Source organism: Budorcas taxicolor, chromosome 10 (genome assembly GCF_023091745.1).
Source record: "Budorcas taxicolor isolate Tak-1 chromosome 10, Takin1.1, whole genome shotgun sequence".
Taxonomy (NCBI): domain Eukaryota; kingdom Metazoa; phylum Chordata; class Mammalia; order Artiodactyla; family Bovidae; genus Budorcas; species Budorcas taxicolor.
In genome coordinates this window covers 22044917-22065511 of record NC_068919.1, presented here as the reverse complement: position 1 = coordinate 22065511, position 20595 = coordinate 22044917, and positions in this window count along the sequence as shown.

Genomic DNA, 20595 nt, shown 5'->3' with positions numbered 1-20595 from the left:
TGGATAATAAAAACCCAGGGCTTTCAAGCTCACAGGGCCTTTCCTGGACACATACAGTCAGAGAATCATGTAATTTTCTCTCTTTTCCTTCCATGCATGTGGAAAAAGAAGCAAAAACACTCTGCATGCAGGAAAGTCAAGAATAAGCCAAGACCTGGCTGTCCCTACACAAGGAATCATGCAGGCAGATGCAGCCACCCATCCCAAAGGCAAAGAATGATGGCAAGATACACTCCTGAGGAAAGGAAAGCAGAAGAAGGATTTCCAAAAAATCAAAATGAAAGGAAATATAAGGGAAGGGAAATATAAACCACCAGGAAATGTGTCTGACTATAAAATTAAAGTTCAGAGAGAACATGTAACGATTGCGTGCTAAGTCACTTCAGTCGTGTCCAACTCTTAGCAAGCCTAGGGACTGTAGCCCGCCAAGCTCCTCTGTCCATGTTTTCTCCAGGCAAGAGTACTGGAGTGGATTGCCATGCCCTCTTCCAAGGGATCTTCCCCAGGTAAAGACTATCCAATCCCAATCCTCTTTATCTCTGACTGTTACTCACACTCCTGAATTTTCTTCAGGAGTGATGAGAAAAACGGAAGAATGAATAGGAGAGGCCCAGAAATGAATTTTGCTTTTTTTAATATCAAAAACAAAAATCCTTGACACTAATAATTAGTTAACTAGCCAAAGTTTTTAATGTTGGTCACCCTAATGAAGAAGGTGAAAAGGGACTTCCCTGTTGGTCCAATGGCTAAGACTTTGCACTCCCAATGCAGGGGGCCCAGGTTCGATCCCACACGCCTCAACTAAGACCTGGTACAGCCAAATGAATAAATATTTTTAAAAAGAGGGTGAAAAAAATTCAGGAGTGATGAGTAACAGTCAGAGAAAAAGAGGATTGGGTTGGATAGTCTTTATTTCTAAAGATGAGTGTTTCTTAATGGTGCGATCTGTTATGCTGACCATTAGAGTGAATAACTGAAACACCCTACAAAACCTTTTCTGAGCTTTCACAGTAGAAATGATCCTCTCAAAAATGACCTATTATGGCAGGAAAAGTAGAGTATATGTATGCGAAGGAACCTTAAAGAGTCTGGAGTTCTTATGTTGCCAGTAGGAATGTTCAACAGTCTTTAATAAAGATAAATAAATACTTACCACATAATCTAGCAATCCCACCTTTAGATGTTTACCCAGAGGAAATAAAAAAGTATGTCTACTCAAAGACTTATATGCAAATGTTCATAGAAATGTACTCAAAAATAGCCCTAACCTGGAAACAACCCAAATATCAACTGATGAATAGATAAATAAATCAATGGGATACTCATACCGTTAGGGAAAACACAGTGACTGAAATACCCCACCCTGGTCAAGCACCATAGTAACCATTTGCACATGTTGTTTTACAATGGGAGGCCCTGGTAAGGAACACAGAACTCACAAGTTACCACTAACCAGAAGTATTCAGGAAAGTTTAAAAGGAGATGCCATGTGTCCTGCCAACCTCCCAGAATCCTCACTGGAATCCTTCTTGGTGGAGCAATGCATGCTCCACCAGGAAGAACCTTGAGCCAGAATCACTGCCCAGAGACAACCCAGAAACTAATCCTATTATAATAAAACCCGAGACTGCAAGCCATGTGGCAGAGTCCTCCTGGGTTCCCTTAGCCTCCTGCTCTCCTCCCAGGCACCCTTTCCCAGTAAAGTCTCTAGCTTGTCAGCATGTGTCTTCTCGGACAATTCATTTCCAAGTGTTAGAGCCCAGTCTCAGGCCCGGAAAGGGGTCTTCCTTCCTCCAACAATACCCCGGAATGCTGTGCTTGCATGCATGTTCAGTTCTTTCAGTTGCGTCTGACTCTTTGCAACCTATGAACTGTAGCCCACCAGGCTCCTCTGTCCATGGGATTCTCCAGGCAAGAATACTGGAGTGGGTTGCCATGCCCTCCTCCAGGGGATCATCCGGATCTAGGGATCAAACCCATGTCTGCCTGCGTCTCCTGCACTGCAGGCGGATTCTATATCCACTGAGCCACCTGAGAAGCCACATGGAATGCTACTCAGCAATAAAAAGTTACAACTAATGATACAGGCAGAAATATGGACTCATTTCAAAAGCATTTGTTAAGTGGAATAATCTAGACACTAAAGACTATATACTGCATGAGTCCATTGATGTGACAGTGTGGAGAAGGCAAAGAGTACAGAGATCAGATTGATGGGGAACGGGTTCCAAAGAGGAGGGAAAATTGGAGGGAGTTATGGAACTCTTCTATATCTTAATTTTGTGTGTGTGTGTTGTATTTTGAGAACTTTTCTCTGCCATGTGGAAGGTACACATATTTTGTACATTTGACAGCCAACTGAATAGACCGGGATTCTGAGCAGCCTTTTTCCTGACTGTGCCAACTCTCAGGGACTTTTTGAGATCTTAACCATCATTGCATCAGCTATACAGTGAAAGCCTTTCCTTTCTTAGACTATCCTGGGGAATAAATTTTCTGGATCTTGTATCAGTGGCATCCTTCGTGATCTCTTGTGGGGACACCTCTTTTATCTTATTGGTTTGATTCACTATTAAGATATATTTCATAAATGGCCAGATGATGGATCATTTAAACTGGAGAAACTTCTAAACTGGTAAATTTCTAAAGTGCTCTCATCATAAACAGCTGTTTTATTGGTGGAAAGAAAACAAGTTAGATAGTGGGAAAATATATATATAATGGTTAAACTAAGAACTCCTTTAATTTGGAAAAAATGGTTTAAGAATCTTTATTTGTGGTCTCTGCTTCTGCTCAATGAGTCTTATCAATGCTAATAAAAAAATTAGGATAATTAATATTAGCAGGGAAGTAAGAAAATATTAAGTCTAGAGACTTTTTCCCAACAAGATGGAAATTTTAAAAGAACTCATTACAAAAGTATAAAAATTTTTAGATGATTAAGAAATGGAATAAATAAAATAAATGTTAATAGGATTAAAAACAAAAGGTTTTGATACAATGCTACCTAAGGTCGAATGGGTCAAAATGAAGTGAAGTAGCTCAGTCGTGTCTGACTCTTTGCGACCCCGTAGACTGTAGCCTACCAGGCTTCTCCCTCCATGGAATTACCAGGCTCTTCCCTCCATGGGATTCTCCAGGCAAGAATACTGGAGTGGGTTGCCATTTCCTTCTCCAGGGGATCTTCCCAACCCAGGGATCGAACCCAGGTCTGCCGCATTTCAGGCAGACGCTTTAACCTCTGAGCCACCAGGGAAGCCCTGAATGGGTCAAAGGGACCCTCTATTGGTCCCTCACTGTGTGGTCAGTCCATTCAAGATGGCTGTTCTTTTGCTGTCTGTGCCTCCCATGATTGACAATATGCTTTACCTATACCCTACTCACACGAACCTCCTTACCCCTTAGACCAGAAAGGCTCCACCTGCTAGGAAGGAAAATATCTGCCTTCCTAATGATTGTTAACCTGAGGGGCTATGAGGGATGTGCCCTAACTGCTGGTTTCCCTGGTAACTGATGAGCCAATCCGATATCAATTCCCCCTATAAATGGTAGCCTCCTTCTACCCGCAGTAGCAAAGACTGGTGTTATGTCCTGCCTGCCACACACAGTGGGATGTCACTTCAGGAACTTGTTTCAGGTATATAAGATCTCCTGTCTATTAAATCATTGATATCTCTTGTCACTATCTTGGGGCTCTTTCTTCGGTCTCTTGAGGCTGGGCAACTACAAGGCTTGCAGGCCCATGGAATGCAACCCAATGCCAACTTTAAAGGGCCCCAAACAAGTCTACTCTATTCACCCCAGTTTAAATATATATTTATATTTAAAAGACTGGAACAAAATTATGAGATACCTGGCCAATCATTTCTTGGGCCAATTAATCAAGTGAAAAAAAGTAAGAAAAAATTTAAAAAATTAAGTGGAAAAAATTAACTCTTTGGTTAACCAAAGAGTTGGTTAACCTCTCATTGGGGACCCCAGAGCCTTATTATGCAAAATGGATAAAACAGTCAAGATAAAAAGGATGGTTTCTGGACTCCTTGTAAGAGTAAAGCTTGTTGATGGGATTTTAATGGAGAATAAAGTTAAAAGTATAAAAGCCGATAGAACTGAGATAAAAGCTTATGAATATTGGCATATTTAAATGGGCTTTTTATAAGATGGCTACATCTCTTTGCCTAATTATATTGTGGGATAGACACTGCATCTTACCGGGGCGTGCTTTTCTGCCTGGTACTCTAGGACAGGGCATATGAATCTGATCCTCAGGAAACTCTAATTAAACACATTAAAGGAAATCAATAGGGTTACCTGGTGGTGGTAGTTTAGTCACTTAAGTCATGTCCAACTCTTTGTTACCCCATGGACACCTAGGCCTGCACAACATAAAGTAAAGACTGGGAGCAATATTCAGGGGCTAATAAAGATGATCACAGAGATTTGCTCTGGATTTAGCCAGTGAATTCAAAAGAGGACCTTTGTTAAGTGCCTTATGCAAGCTTTTGAATGCATGATAAATTAAACCCTAAAATTCTAGAACATAGAACTCTGAATTTCAGTTTAGTTGGAAATCCCATTAATACTAAAAAAGCAAATAAAAGAAAATATGGTGGGGCAAATCAATCTTTTAATATCATTTAGGCAGCAAACCAGTTCTTGGAGAATTAAAATATAACCGATAGAATGGGAGGAAATATTTGTAAGTGATGTGACTGACAAGGGCTTAATTCCTAAAACATACAAATAGCTCATACGGCTCAATATCAAAAAACAAAGAATCCAATCAAAAAATGGGCAGAAGACTTAAATAGACATTTATCCAAAGATACAGATGATCAATAGGCACACGAAAAGATGTTCAACATCCCTACTGCAGTAAAGTCGCTTAGTCGTGTCCGACTCTTTGCAACCCCATGGACAGTAGCCAACCAGGCTCCTCCATCCATGGGATTTTCCAGGCAAGAATACTGGAGTGGGTTGCCATTTCCTTCTCCTGGGAATCTTCCCGACTCAGGGATCAAACCTGGGTCTCCTGCATTGTAGGCAGATGCTTTACCGTCTGAGCCACCAGGGAAGTTCCAACATCCCTACTGGACAAATGCAAATCAAAACTACAATGAGGTATCCACTTTACACCAGTCAGAATGGCCATCATCAAAAAGTCTACGAATAATAAATGCTGGAGAGAGTGTGGAGGAAAGGGAGCCCTCAAAAACTGTTGGTGGGAATACAAAGTGGCGCAGCCACTATAGAGGACAATATGGAGGTTCCCTTAAAAAACTAAGTTACCATATGAAGCAGCAATCCCTTCCTGAACATATATCCAGAGAAAACTCTAATTCAAAAAGGTACATGCACCCCAATGTTCCCAGCAGCCATATTTACAATAGCCAAAACGGGGAAGTAATTTAAATGTCCATTGACAGATGAATATGTGAGATAGATACATACACACACACACACACACACACACACACACACACAAAGGAATATTAGTCATAAAAAATGAAATACTGCCATTTGCAGCAGCGTGGATAGACCTAGAGATTATCATACTAAGAAAGAAAAAGACAAATATTACTTACTTACAGGTATTACTTATATGTGGACTCTAAAATACAAGTGAACTTATTTACAAAATAGACTCACAGACATAGAAGAAAAGCTTACAGGGACTCCCCTGGTGATCCAGTGCTGAGGAGTCTGCCTGCTGATGCAGGGGACACAGATTCGATTCCCGGTCTGGGAGAATTCCACATGCCAAGGGGCAGCTGGACCCTTGAGCCACAGTTACTGAGCCCATGTGCCACTGGGCTCATGGGTGCCCAGAGCCTAGAGCACTGAAGTGCCCAGAGCCTAGGCTCCACAGCAACAGAAGACATCCCAATGGGAAGCCCATGAGCCACAATAAAGAGAAGCCCCCACTTGCCACAACTAGAGAAAGCCGGCACACAGCAAGGAAGACCCAGCACAGCTATAAATAAATAAGGAAAGAAAACAAACTTATGGTTACCAAAGGGGAAAGAGGAGAGGGGGCTGGATTAACACACACATGCATACATACACATACATGAAACACATACACGAAATAGACAAACAAGGTCCTATTTTATAACATGTGCTTGTGCCCTCAGGTGTGTCTGACTGTTTGCCACACCATGGACTGCAGCCTGTAAGGCTTCTCTGTCCATGGAACTTTCCAGGCAAAATACTGAAGCAGGTTGCCATTTCCTCCTCCAAGGGATCTTCCCAAGCCAGGGATCAAACCCGCATCTCCTGCATTGGCAGGCATATTCTTTACCACTCTGTACCTGGGAAGCCCTACTATATAGCTAGCATAGGGAACTATATTCAGTATCTTGTATTAACCTGTAGTGGAAAAGAATCTGAAATAATATATATGCATAACTGAGTCACTTTGCTGTATATCAGAAACAATATGGTAGACCCACTATACTTCCAACTTAAAGCTTCTCTGAAACCCACTGGAGAGTTTGGATCTTTTTAGCCTCCCCATTCTCCTTGCTTGGCCTTGCAATAAACCTTTCTCCACTCCAAATTCTGACAAACTCTACTCCGCTCCAAAGTCTTAGTTTGGCCTCTCTGAGAGTGCATAAAACATAATTCTCAGTTCTTAGGCTGTGCATCTTTTCATTCACTTTAAGGCAGTTATCCTAAGGATAAAACTATGGTTTTTCCAGTGGTCATGTATGGATGTGAGAGTTGACCTATAAAGAAAGCTGAGTGCAGAAGAACTGATGCTTCTGAACTGTGGTGTTGGAGAAGACTCTTGAGAGTCCCTTGCACTGTAAGGAGATCCAACCAGTCTATCTTAAAGGAAATCAGTCCTGAATATGCACTGGAAGGACTGATGCTGAAGCTGAAACTCCAATACTTTGGCCACCTGACGCGAAGAACTGACTCATTGGAAAAGACCCTGATGCTGGGAAAGATTGAAGGCAGGAGGAGAAGGCGCCAACAGAGGATGAGATAGTTGGATGGTATCACTGACTCAATGGATATGAGTTTGAATAAGCTCCAGGAGTTGATGATAGACAGGGAAGCCTGGTGTGCTGCCGTCCATGGGGTCACAAAGAGTCAGACACGACTGAGCGACCGAACTGAACTGATTCTAAGGACATAATTGAAGATAATGTGTACAGACTTAACTAAAAGGATAACATTTTATACAAAAATAAAAAAGTGGAGTCAGCTAAATGCTAGCAAAAAATGACTAGTTTATACTATAATTTACTTAACAGATAATGGGATGCTATACAGCCATTAATAATCATGCACAGGGGACTAGTTAATGACATGAAAATATGTTCACAATGCCCTAAGTGAAACAAAAGAGCAAGCTTAAAAATAAGCTAAAGTATATAATAATCCATTTTTTTATTCAGAAATAAATAGACATAGGAAGGGGCTTCCCTGGTAGATCAGCTGGTAAAAAATCCACCTGCAATGCAAGAGACCCTAGTTCGATCCGTGGGTCAGGAAGATCCCGTGGAGGAGGGCATGGCAGCCCTCTCCAGGATTCTTGCCTGGAGAATCCCCACAGACAGAGGAGCCTGGTGGCTACAGTCCTTGGGGCCGCAAAGAGTTGGACATGACTAAGTGACTCAGCACAGCATAGCACAGGCATAGAAAAGCTCTGAGAGGCCATCCTTAAGATGTTAACAAAGATGGCTTTGACTGATTTCTATTCTCTTCCTTTGTGACCTATATATTTTCATTTTCCATAATAGCTATATAGCTTTTCCAAGCAAACTTCCATTTTTATTAGTAGTATACATTTCTCTCACACCTCCTAGGAGGCGCTAGTGGTACAGAACACACCTGCCAATGCAGCAGACATAAGAAATGAGGGTTCGACCCCTGGGTTGGGAAGATCCCCTGGAGAAGGAAATGGCAACCCACTTCAGTATTCTTGTCTAGAGAATTCCATGAAAAGAGGAGCCTGACAAGCTACAATCCATAGAGTTGCAAAGAATCAGACACAACTGAAGCAACTTAACACACACAGTCCACTTTTCTCACAGGGCTTCTAGAAGGATACAATAGGATAATGCACCCGAGAAGCACTTTTAGTATTGTAAGTTCAGTTCCATATCTCAGTCGTGTCCGACTCTTTGCAACCCCATGAAGTGCAGCACGCCAGGGCTCCCTGTCCATCACCAACTCCTGGAATTCACCCAAACTCACGTGCATCGAGTCAGTGATGCCATCCAGCCATCTCATCCTCTGTTGTCCCCTTCTCCTCCTGCCCCCAATCCCTCCCAGCATCAGGGTCTTTTCCAATGAGTCAACTCTTCGCATGAGGTGGCCAAAGTACTGGAGCTTCAGCCTCAGCATCAGTCCTTCCAATGAACACTTAGGACTGGTCTTCTTTCGGATGGACTGGTTGGATTTCCTTGCAGTCCAAGGGACTCTCAAGAGTCTTCCCCAACACCACAGTTCAAAAGCATCAATTCTTTGGTGCTCAGCTTTCTTCAAAGTCCAACTCTCACATCCATACATGACCACTGGAAAAACCATAGCCTTGACTAGACGGACCTTTGTTGGCAAAGTAATATCTCTGCTTTTTAATATGCTATTTAGGTTGGTCATAACGTTCCTTCCAAGGAGTAAGCATCTTTTAATTTCATGGCTGCAATCACCATATGCAGTGATTTTGGAGCCCCAAAAAATAAAGTCTGACACTGTTTCCACTGTTTCCCCATCTATTTCCCATGAAGTGATGGGACCAGATGCCATGATCTTCATTTTCTGAATGTTGAGCTTTAAGCCAACTTTTTCATTCTCCTCTTTCACTTTCGTCAAGAGGCTTTTTAGTTCCTCTTCACTTTCTGCCATAAGGGTGGTATCATCTGCATATCTGAAGTTATTGATATTTCTCCTGGCAATCTTGATTCCAGCTTGTGCTTCTTCCAGCCCAGCATTTCTCATGATGTACTCTGCACAGAAGTTAAATAAACAGGATGACAATATACAGCCTTGACGTACTCCTTTTCCTATTTGGAACCAGTCTGTTGTTCCATGTCCAGTTCTAACTGTTGCTTCCTGACCTGCATACAGGTTTCTCAAGAGGCAGGTCAGGTGGTCTGCTATTCCCATCTCCTTCAGAATTTCCCACAGTTTATTGTGGTCCACACAGTCAAAGGCTTTGGCATAGTCAATAAAGTAGAAATGTCCTTTTCATTATAGGGGACTGGAATGCAAAAGTAGGAAGTCAAGAAACACCTGGAGTAACAGTCAAATATGGCCTTGGAATGCGGAATGAAGCAGGGCAAAGACTAATAGAGTTTTGCCAAGAATGTGCACTGGTCATAGCAAACACCCTCTTCCAACAACACAAGAGAAGACTCTACACATGGACATCACAAGATGGTCAACACAGAAATCAGATTGATTATATTCTTTGCAGCCAAAGATGGAGAAGCTCTATACAGTAGGCAAAAACAAGACCAGGAGCTGACTGTGGCTCAGATCATGAACTCCTTATTACCAAATTCAGACTCAAATTGAAGAAAGTGGGGAAAACCGCTAGGCCATTCAGGTATTACCTAAATCAAATCCCTTATGATTATACAGTGGAAGCGAGAAATAGATTTAAGGGCCTAGATCTGATACATAGAGTGCCTGATGAACTATGGAATGAGGTTCGTGACATTGTACAGGAGACAGAGATCAAGACCATCCCCATGGAAAAGAAATGCAAAAAAGCAAAATGGCTGTCTGAGGAGGCCTTACAAATAGCTGTGAAAAGAAGAGAGGTGAAAAGCAAAGGAGAAAAGGAAAGATATAAGCATCTGAATGCAGAGTTCCAAAGAATAGCAAGGAGAGATAAGAAAGCCTTCCTCAGCGATCAATGCAAAGAAATAGAGAAAAACAACAGAATGGGAAAGACTAGAGATTTCTTCAAGAAAATTAGAGATACCAAGGGAACATTTCATGCAAAGATGGGCTCGATAAAGGACAGAAATGGTATGGACCTAACAGAAGCAGAAGATATTAAGAAGAGGTGGCAAGAATACACAGAAGAATTGTACAAAAAAGATCTTCATAGAGGGAGAGGGAGAGGGTGGGATGATATGGGAGAATGGCATTCTATCATGTATACTATCATGTAAGAATTGAATCGCTAGTCTATGTCTGACGCAGGATACAGCATGCTTGGGGCTGGTGCATGGGGATGACCCACAGAGATGTTATGGGGAGGGAGGTGGGAGGGGGGTTCATGTTTGGGAACACATGTAAGAATTAAAGATTTTAAAATTAAAAAAAAAAAAAAAAAAAAAAAAAAAAAAAAAAAAAAGATCTTCATGACCCAGATCATCATGATGATATGATCACTCATCTAGAGCCAGACATCTTGGAATGTGAAGTCAAGTGGGCCTTAGAAAGCATCACCACGAACAAAGCTAGTGGAGGTGATGGAATTCCAGTTGAGCTCTTTCAAATCCTGAAAGATGATGCTGTGAAAGTGCTGCACTCAATATGCCAGCACATTTGGAAAACTCAGCAGTGGCCACAGGACTGGAAAAGGTCAGTTTTCATTCCAATTCCAAAGAAAGGCAATGCCAAAGAATGCTCAAACTACCACACAATTGCACTCATCTCACATGCTAGAAAAGTAATGCTCAAAATTCTCCAAGCCAGACTTCAGCAATACGTGAACCATGAACTCCCTGATGTTCAAGCTGGTTTTAGAAAAGGCAGAGGAACCCGAGATCAAATTGCCAACATCCGCTGGATCATGGAAAAAGCAAGAGAGTTCCAGAAAAACATCTATTTCTGCTTTATTGACTATGCCAAAGCTTTTGACTGTGGGGATCACAATAAACTGTGGAAAATTCTGAGAGAGATGCAAATACCAGACCACCTGACCTTCCTCTTGAGAAATCTGTATGCAGGTCAGGAAGCAACAGTTAGAACTGGACATGGAACAACGGACTAGTTCCAAATAGGAAAAGGAGTACGTCAAGGCTGTATGTTGTCACCCTGCTTATTTAACTTATATGCAGAGTACATCATGAGAAACGCTGGACTGGAAGAAACACAAGCTGAAATCAAGATTGCCAGGAGAAATATCAATAACTTCAGATATGCAGATGATACCACCCTTATGGCAGAAAGTGAAGAGGAACTAAAAAGCCTCTTGATGAAAGTAAAAGAGGAGAGTGAAAAAGTTGGCTTAAAGCTCAACATTCAGAAAACTAAGATCATGGCATCCAGTCCCATCACTTCATGGGAAATAGATGGGGAAACAGTAGAAACAGTGTGAGACTTTATTTTGGGGGGCTCCAAAATCACTGCAGATGGTGACTTCAGCCATGAAATTAAAAGACACTCACTCCTTAGAAGAAGAGTTATGACCAACCTAGATAGTATATTCAAAAGCAGAGACATTACTTTGCCAACTAAGGTCCATCTAGTCAAGGCTATGGTTTTTCCAGTGGTCATGTATGGATGTGAGAGTTGGACTGTGAAGAAGGCTGAGCACCGAAGAATTGATGCTTTTGAACTGTGGTGTTGGGGAAGACACTTGAGAGTCCCTTGGACTGCAAGGAGATCCAACCAGTCCATTCTGAAGGAGATCAGCCCTGGGATTTCTTTGGAAGGAATGATGCTAAAGCTGAAGCTCCAGTACTTTGGCCACCTCATGCGAAGAGTTGACTCATTGGAAAAGACTCTGATGCTGGGAGGGATTGGGGGCAGGAGGACAAGGGGACGACAGAGGATGAGACGGCTGGATGGCATCACTGACTCGTTGGACATGAGTCTGAGTGAACTCCGGGAGATGGTGATGGACAGGGAGGCCTGGCATGCTGCGATTCATGGGGTCGCAAAGAGTCGGACACGATTGAGCGACTGAACTGAACAGAATAAAGCAGAAATAGATGTTTTTCTGGAACTCTCTTGCTTTTTCATGATCCAGCAGATATTGGCAATTTGATCTCGGGTTCCTCTGCCTTTTCTAAAACCAACTTGAACATCTGGAAGTTCACAGTTCACAGACTGCTGAAGCCTGGCTTGGAGAATTTTGAGCATTACTTTTCTAGCATGTGAGATGAGTGCAGTTGTGTGGTAGTTTGAGCATTCTTTGGCATTGCCTTTCTCTGGAATTGGAATGAAAACTGATCTTTTCCAGTCCTGTGGCCACTGCTGAGTTTTCCAAATGTACTGGCATATTGAGTGCAGCACTTTCACAGCATCATCTTTCAGGATTTGAAAGAGCTCAACTGGAATTCCATCACCTCCACTAGCTTTGTTCACAGTGATGCTTTCTAAGGCCCACTTGACTTCACATTCCAGGATGTCTGCCTCTAGGTGACTGATCACACCATCGTGACTATCTGGGTCATGAAGATCTTTTTTCTACAGTTCTTGTGTGTATTCTTGCCACCTCTTCTTAATATCTTCTGCTTCTGTTAGGTCCATACCATTTCTGTCCTTTATCGAGCCCATCTTTGCATGAAATGTTACCTTGGTATCTTTAATTTTCTTGAAGAGATCTCTAGTCTTTCCCATTCTGTTGTTTTTCTCTATTTCTTTGCATTGATCACTGAGGAAGGCTTTCTTATCTCTCCTTGCTATTCTTTGGAACTCTGCATTCAGATGCTTATATCTTTCCTTTTCTCCTTTGCTTTTCACCTCTCTTCTTTTCACAGCTATTTGTAAGGCCTCCTCAGACAGCCATTTTGCTTTTTTGCATTTCTTTTCCATGGGGATGGTCTTGATCTCTGTCTCCTGTACAATGTCACGAACCTCCGTCCATAGTTCATCAGGCACTCTATCAAATCTAGGCCCTTAAATCTATTTCTCACTTCCACTGTAAAATCATAAGGGATTTGATTTAGGGATTTGATTTAAATGGTCTAGTGGTTTTCCCCACTTTCTTCAATTTGAGCCTGAATTTGGCAATAAGGAGTTCATGATCTGAGCTACAGTCAGCTCCCAGTCTTGTTTTTGCCTACTGTATAGAGCTTCTCCATCTTTGGCTACAAAGAATATAATCAGTCTGATTTCAGTGATGTCCATGTGTAGTCTTCTCTTGTGTTGTTGGAAGAGGGTGTTTCCTATGGCCAGTGCAGTGTTTGCTTGACCAGGAATGGCCGAGAGGAGCTACCCCACGTCTGAGGTCAGGGGCAGCAGCTGAGACAAGCTACCCCACATCCGAGGTCGTGGCAGCAGCCGAGACGAGCTACCGCATGCCTGAGGTCAGGGCGGCAGCCGGGAGGAGCTACCACACGCCCAAGGTCAGGGGCGGCGGCTGTCCAAGGAGCAGCGGCTGCTCAGGCAAAGGAGAGCGGAGAGGAGCTACTCCATGTTCAAGGTCAGGAAGGGCAGCCGTGAGGAGATACCCTTTGTCCAAGGTAAGGAGCAGCGGCTGCGCTTTGCTGGAGCAGCCATGAAGAGATACCCCACAACCAAGGTAAGAGAAACCCAAGTAAGACAGTAGGTGTTGCAAGAGGGCATCAGAGGGCAGACACACTGAAACTATAATCACAGAAAACTGGCCAATCTGATCACATGGACCACAGCCTTGTCTAACTCAATGAAACTAAGCCATGCCATGTGGGGCCACCCACGATGGGTGGGTCATGGTGGAGAGGTCTGAGAGAATGTGGTCCACTGGAGAAGGGAATGGCAAGCCACTTCAGCATTCTTGCCTTGAGAACCCCATGAACAGTATGAAAAGGCAAAATTATAGGATACTGATAGGGGAACTCCCCGGGTTGGTAGGTGCCCAATATGCTACTGGAGATCAGTGGAGAAGTAACTCCAGAAAGAATGAAGGGATGGAGCCAAAACAAAAACAATACCCATTTGTGGATGTGACTGGTGATAGAAGCAAGGTCCAATGCTGTAAAGAGCAATATTGCATAAGAACCTGAAATGTCAGGTCCATGAATCAAGGCAAATTGGAAGTGGTCAAACAGGAGATGGCAAGAGTGAATGTCGACATTCTCGGAATCAGCGAACTAAAATGGGCTGGAACGGGTGAATTTAACTCAGATGAACATTATATCTACTATGTGGGCAGGAATCCCTTAGAAGAAATGGAGTAGCCATCACGGTCAACAAAAGAGTCCAAAATGCAGTACTTGGATGCAATCTCAAAAATGACAGAATGATCTCTGTTCATTTCCAAGGCAAACCATTCAATATCACGGTAATCCAAGCCTATGCCCCAACCAGGAACGCTGAAGAAGCTGAAGTTGAACAGTTCTATGAAAACCTACAAGACCTTCTAGAACTAACACCCAAAAAAGATGTCCTTTTCATTATAGGGGACTGGAATGCAAAAGTAGGATGTCAAGAAACACCTGGGGTAACAGGCAAATTTGGCCTTGGAATACAGAATGAAGCAGGGCAAAGGCTAATAGAGTTTTTTTCCATATATAATAGATTATTAAAAACCCAATGATACTATTCTAGTGAAGGGTCACGTTTCCATTTATTCTTTTCCCAACCCTTTCCATCATTACTCTGCTTTGTCTCTTCATAGCCTAGCCTCTCCACCATGTTCACCACCCCATTCCATTTATAATCTGCCTAAGCCTGCAACTTCTCCTTTTCTTTCATTCATTCCTTCATCTATTCATACAAAAAATGTTGATTGGTTACTTGATATGCAACAATCAATGACGAGTTGCCGGACCATAAAGATGAATAAAATACAAAGGAGGTAGGAAGGAGGACAGCATAGGTGTCAGATGAGTAAAGACTCAGAGGTGGAAAAGAGCATGTCATTCCAGAGACCTAGTTTTATTAGCAAGTGAGTGCTGAATGAGGAACTGCTCTTCCCAGAACTGCTGCTTCTAGGAATCTGCTAGAAGCTACTACTCATACAGACCTCACAGCCCAGAATCAGTTGGGGAGCACCACTATAGTGTGAACACTCACGTCCAGGAAGCTCATACATCCACTTACCAACACTGCCAAAAGAGAAGGGGATATAGATGCCTTGGGCTTCTCTTCTGCTTTCCACTCTTGCCAAGTGCCATCATTGGCAGAACATAAACTGCAGCAAGAACCATGAGAGCAGGGCATTTGGTGAACACTGTTCCCGGGTTTCTAGACTTACTGATACAAAAAAAATGGGCGGAAGAGGCACTGACTGCCCAGGGCACCCTTCCCCCAAGCCGTTATTACAATTTCGTTCTTTCCTCCAGGGTACTTCAGGATGCTGGATTCTGCATGTATTTCATTCAGCCTCCTATCACAGCTGCTTTGTTATACCCAGCTAGGTTGTAAGACTCTGAGAAGAAAGTCCTCTTGTTTGAATCCTTTCTTTGAATCCCCTCAATGCTTGGCAGGCATATTGCTTCACGTTCGGGAAGACACACAATACATATTTGCAAGTAGCTGCAGAGTTGAAACTTGAATTTTGACCTTCTGGCTCCCAATTCAGAGTTCCACCCAACAACACTCACTCTTTCTTCATTAACAAGAGGATTTTTTTTAATGGGTGTTAAGTACAAGTTTGAGATTGCTTGGTTCAGTTTTGCTTGGCAGAGAAATTCCTCCAGAGTAAAAAGAACTGAATAGACCACAATGATGAAAAGCTGTCAGCAGACACTGGTTCAGATGAGTGGAACATTGGTACCTATGAAAGCAGTTCCAGCTTCCTGGGGAGGTAATGATGGAAACATAAATGGAACTGAAGAAAACAGCAGCTAAACCCAACCAGCTATTTTTCTAAAATAGACTAACTCAATCTTATCTATCTCAAATTAACGGAGAAGCAAATAGAAGTGATCTCTCTACATTTTTAGTAGCAAATAATAAGCTCACAATAGGAGAATCAAGACAAAAAAGCTGATTAGATTTGTTACGGAATTTTTTAGTTAAGAATGAATCTGCAGCTTAAGATGATAACAACAATCACAACTGCAAACTGATCTTTATTGGGTGCTTCTCATATGCAGGAACCAATCTAAGAATTGTGTGTTGGGGACTTTCCTGCTGGTCCAGTGGCTAAGATTCCGTGCTCCCAACGCAGGGGGCCCCAGGTTCTGTTCCTGGCCAAAGAACTAAATCTGACAAGCTGCACCTAAGGAACCTGCACGCCATGACGAAGACTGCAGACCCCATGTGCAGCAACTAAGACCCAGCACAGCCAAATAAATAATTTTTCTTATTAAATAAAATAAAAACCTCATGAGAGCCCCAGGTAGTACTTCTACAACTGAGGGAACTAAAGCGCAGAAAAGGTAACTGACATGCCTAAAGACACACATCTAGTAAGCAGTGTTATCAGGATACACATCCAGGCAATCTGAGATGCTTCTCAGGCCTAGCCACTGTTCTACGCAGCCAGAAATGTGGGACCTGGCCAGTTATCTCCCACTGTTAGAAATTCAAACTACGTCTTTCAGACTGTCAGTAATGACTATGCCAAACACGTCACTGTACTTAACATTACTCTGCTTCATGAACTTGTTAATTACTATCACCTGTTTACACATATGAACCAAAGCATCTCATGTATGAAACTGTATAACATTAGATAAATGTCACTTCTCTGAGTTTTATCCCAGACCATCCAACTCTTATTCTTTCTAGTTTATCAGACAAAAATGTGGAAGGGAATCTGCCAAGGAGTTCTCTAAGTTTGCTAATAAGCAAACAAGGCGATGAAAGTGGTTAGACCAGGTTTAAGTTGAGGAAGATCACACAGTGCTCCTCTGCCCTCCAGAGGCCATTCTGACTCCAGCCTGGCTCAGGGGCCTGGGAATTTCAAGCAGCTTGCGAATTCTAGCCTGACCACAAGCCATCTGGGAAGACCAAGCTGATTCCAAAACCATCCTAAAATGTACATTCCACTTCAGGATAGACCTGAAAACCTATCTTCCAACCCACTCCAACCAAACCCAGCCTTCCTATGGCAAGCTCACACTCTGGTTCCTATCAGTGCTCCTGCCCCATTCACGCTGTAAAACTGACTTGAGCTCTATCTAAGGCCCAACAGGAGTGGTGATTGTTTATCCTTCACCACATTTTCTTCCCCACCTGCTGCTGCTGTTTCTCTTTCCCCTATTCTCAGTAAACAATGCTTAATCCTGCAACTGTTCAGTTCAGTTCAGTTAGTCACTTTAAATCCTTAAATAACCCAGCACCCTGGGATTCTTAAGGGGCTAAACCCAGTGGGTATAAGTTCCTAAAGAGAGTTGAATTCTTATTAAGGAGCTATATCAATAAAATGTTGGCCTAAGAGTTAAAATAACAGGATGGCTCTTCCTCTCCCTTCTTCCCTGCCCTTCCTGACTGATCCTTTGAAGGTGGCAGTGTGGCTGCCAAAATAGCCACCGGGGAAAGTACAAACCAAAGCAGATGCTGGCCAAGGAGATGGCATCAGAGCTGGGACTGAGAAGCTGGCAGGACCAAGAAGAAGGTCAGCCAAGAAGGCAGTCTTTGTGGTTGGGAGATTGGTTATAAACAATGAGAAATAAGCAAATATATAATGATAAGAGCCCCATTTACAGAGCCTGAGGAGGAATTTACACATTTGGAATGGAGGAACACTAGAAAAAAACTGGAGGTATTGATAGGAATTGGAGATGTTGGTGTGAACTCATACTGACAATAAACAGATGAAAGAAGACTGGATGGATAGACAGACAGAAATAATCAGTGGATGCTTGTGATACATAGTTCTAAGCATACTAAACACCAAGATCTTGGTTTCTAAATACCATTCTCCACTAAGAGAAACCAGAGAAGGGGAGGGATAAATTAGGAGATTGGGACCGACAGGTAAACACTATTAGATATAAAAGACATCTAATAAGAACCTATTATATAGCACGGGGAACTCTACTCAGTACTCTGTAATGACCTATATGAGAATAGCATCTAAAACAGAGTGGAGATACAGATATATATAGATACAGATATAGATGCAATGATTCATTTTACAGCATAAACTAACACTGTAAATCAACTACACTCCCAACAAAAATTAATTCTAAAATAATAAAAAATAAATAAAAGGAACCAGGGCTCCTCGAAGAAATAACTGATTCCAGGACTAGGGCATAGAGTTTAGAACATTCTATTGTATCAGAAAATAAGGAAGTGCTCGAAGAACACTTTGATATGTCCAAAGGACTTGGGAGTCAGCTTGAGCGGGTTCTCACTCGCCAAAACTGGAACACGCTGATCATTATAATAATGACAGTACCAGATCCTAATGCATTGACTAACGTAATACATCCGTGATTCATTCCACACCGATATAAATAAATGAATGAATGAATAAGAAAGAAGGGAAAGAGCTTTCTGACAATTTAATCTTATCTAATCACATAGAAAGAATGATGGACTTTTAAAAATCAACATGTGGCAACCATGATATTGGTGGCTGATTTAGGCAGGAGTCATCAATGGATACTAAGATTGGTAAGGTATGATGAGGAACAGGATATTGGAATAGTCTTGGGACTCTCTCCCCAGAAAACACTATTAAATTACAAATGGGAAAATGATGACTTCACAGTAGAGAAATTTAATAGTACTATAGCAACTTAGCTGGGTGCTTATGGTTAACTTCATTAGCAATGGGACAGGTTGACATCACATGTTTCCTGATGTGATTCACTGAGATGAGCACAGCACCAGTTCAGACGTTTCTCCTGCCAAGAACGCATGGCGAGTCTGGACATGAGGAAGCATCAGACAAGCCCCAGTCAATGGTGCTAACAGAATGAAACAAGTATAGACTTTAAAACTGTCAAGGTCATAAAAAACAGCAAAATATTAAGGAACTATTCTAGGTTGCAGGACCCTAAACAGACATGACAAATAAATGCAACATTATACTGGATTGGACTCTAGACCAGAAAAAAGAGGGAGAGAATGGGATAGTTGTCAAAATTTTAACAGGGTCTATGGATTGAATAATTGTGCTGTATCAGTGTTGATTTTCTGACTCTGGTTAGTTATAATTGTATCAGAAAGTACTTTTATTTGCACTGTGGTATTTAAGGGATGGGTCATTGTCCTCCAACTTGTTCTCAGAAAAAGAATCATCACATACATTAAACAGAGAGAGAAATGTGGTAAAATGTTAAAAATTAGGGACTCTAGGAAAAGAGAAAATGGAAGATTTGTATGCTGCTCTTGCACCTTTTCTCTCAATTTGAAATTATCTCAAAATAAAATATTTTCAAATGAGATGCCATAATGACTAAATTAAAAAGACTGATGATGCCTAGCGCTTCCGAACCTGTAGAAGCACATATATTACTGACAGAGGTATGTACTGCGACAACCTCTGTGGAAAACTATAAGGCAGTATCCACTAAAGCTGTCATAATATACCCTGTGTATGCACGCTCAGTCGCGTGTGACTCTGATGAGACCCCATGAACTTGCAGCCTGCCAGGCTCCTCTGTTCATGGAACTTTCCAGGTAAGAATACTGGAGTGAGTTGCCATTTTCTACTCCAGGGGATCTTTCCAACTGAGGGATTGAACCCCATGTCCCCTACATTGGCAGCTGGATTCTATATCCCTGAGCCACCTAGGAAGCCCCTCATGACCCAGTAATTCTATTCCTATGTATATTCCCCAAAAGAGATGACCACATAAGTACATTACACATATAAGAAGATTCAGCCAGCACTATTTGTGATGGTCAAAAACTAGAAAAAAAAATCTCCATCAAATATTAATTACTGCCCCCAAAATTACCCCAAAAGTTAGAAGCTAATTAACATAGCAGCAATATCTCATTTATCTAAATGTAACCCTTCAGCTATGACAAACCTAGGCAGTGTATTAAAAAGCAGAGTCATTACTTTGCCAACAAAGCTCCATCTAGTCAAAGCTATGGTTTTTCTTTTTTTTTTTTTTAAAGCTATGGTTTTTCTAGTAGTCATATACGGATGTGAGAGCTAGATACTATAGACGGCTGAGCATCAAAGAATTGATGCTTTTGAATTGTGGTTCTGAAGAAGACTCTTAAGAGTTCCTTTGACTGCAAGGAGATCAAACCAGTCAATCCTAACGGAAATCAGTCCTGAATCAGCAACTTATTGAAAAAGACTCTGATACTAAAAAGGATTGAAGGCAAAAGAAGAAGAAAGAGACAGCAGAGGATAAGATGGTTAGATAGTATCACTGACTCAATGGACATGAATTTGAGCAAACTCCAGGAGACAGTGGAGGACAGAGGAGCCTGGCGTGCTGCAGTCCATGGGGTTGCAAAGAGTCAGACTCGACTTAGCAACTGAACAACAACAACATAGACATTAATATCTTGCAGATTTCACAACTCAGGAATCCAGTGTGGCTTCTTAGCTCAGTCTGTCATGATGTTGCAGTCAAGGTGTCAACCAGGGCTGCAGTCATCTCAAGGTCTGTCTGGGGCTGAAGAATGTACTTCCAAACTCACTCATCTCTTATCACTTGGACTTCTGGAGAGAGCTACCTCAAGTCATGGCATTGATTTCCCCCAGGTAAGCAGCCAGACATCCTGGAATGTGAAGTCAAGTGGGCCTTAGGAAGCATCACTACGAACAAAGCTAGTGGAGGTGATAGAATTCCAGTTGAGCTATTTCAAATCCTAAAAGATGATGCT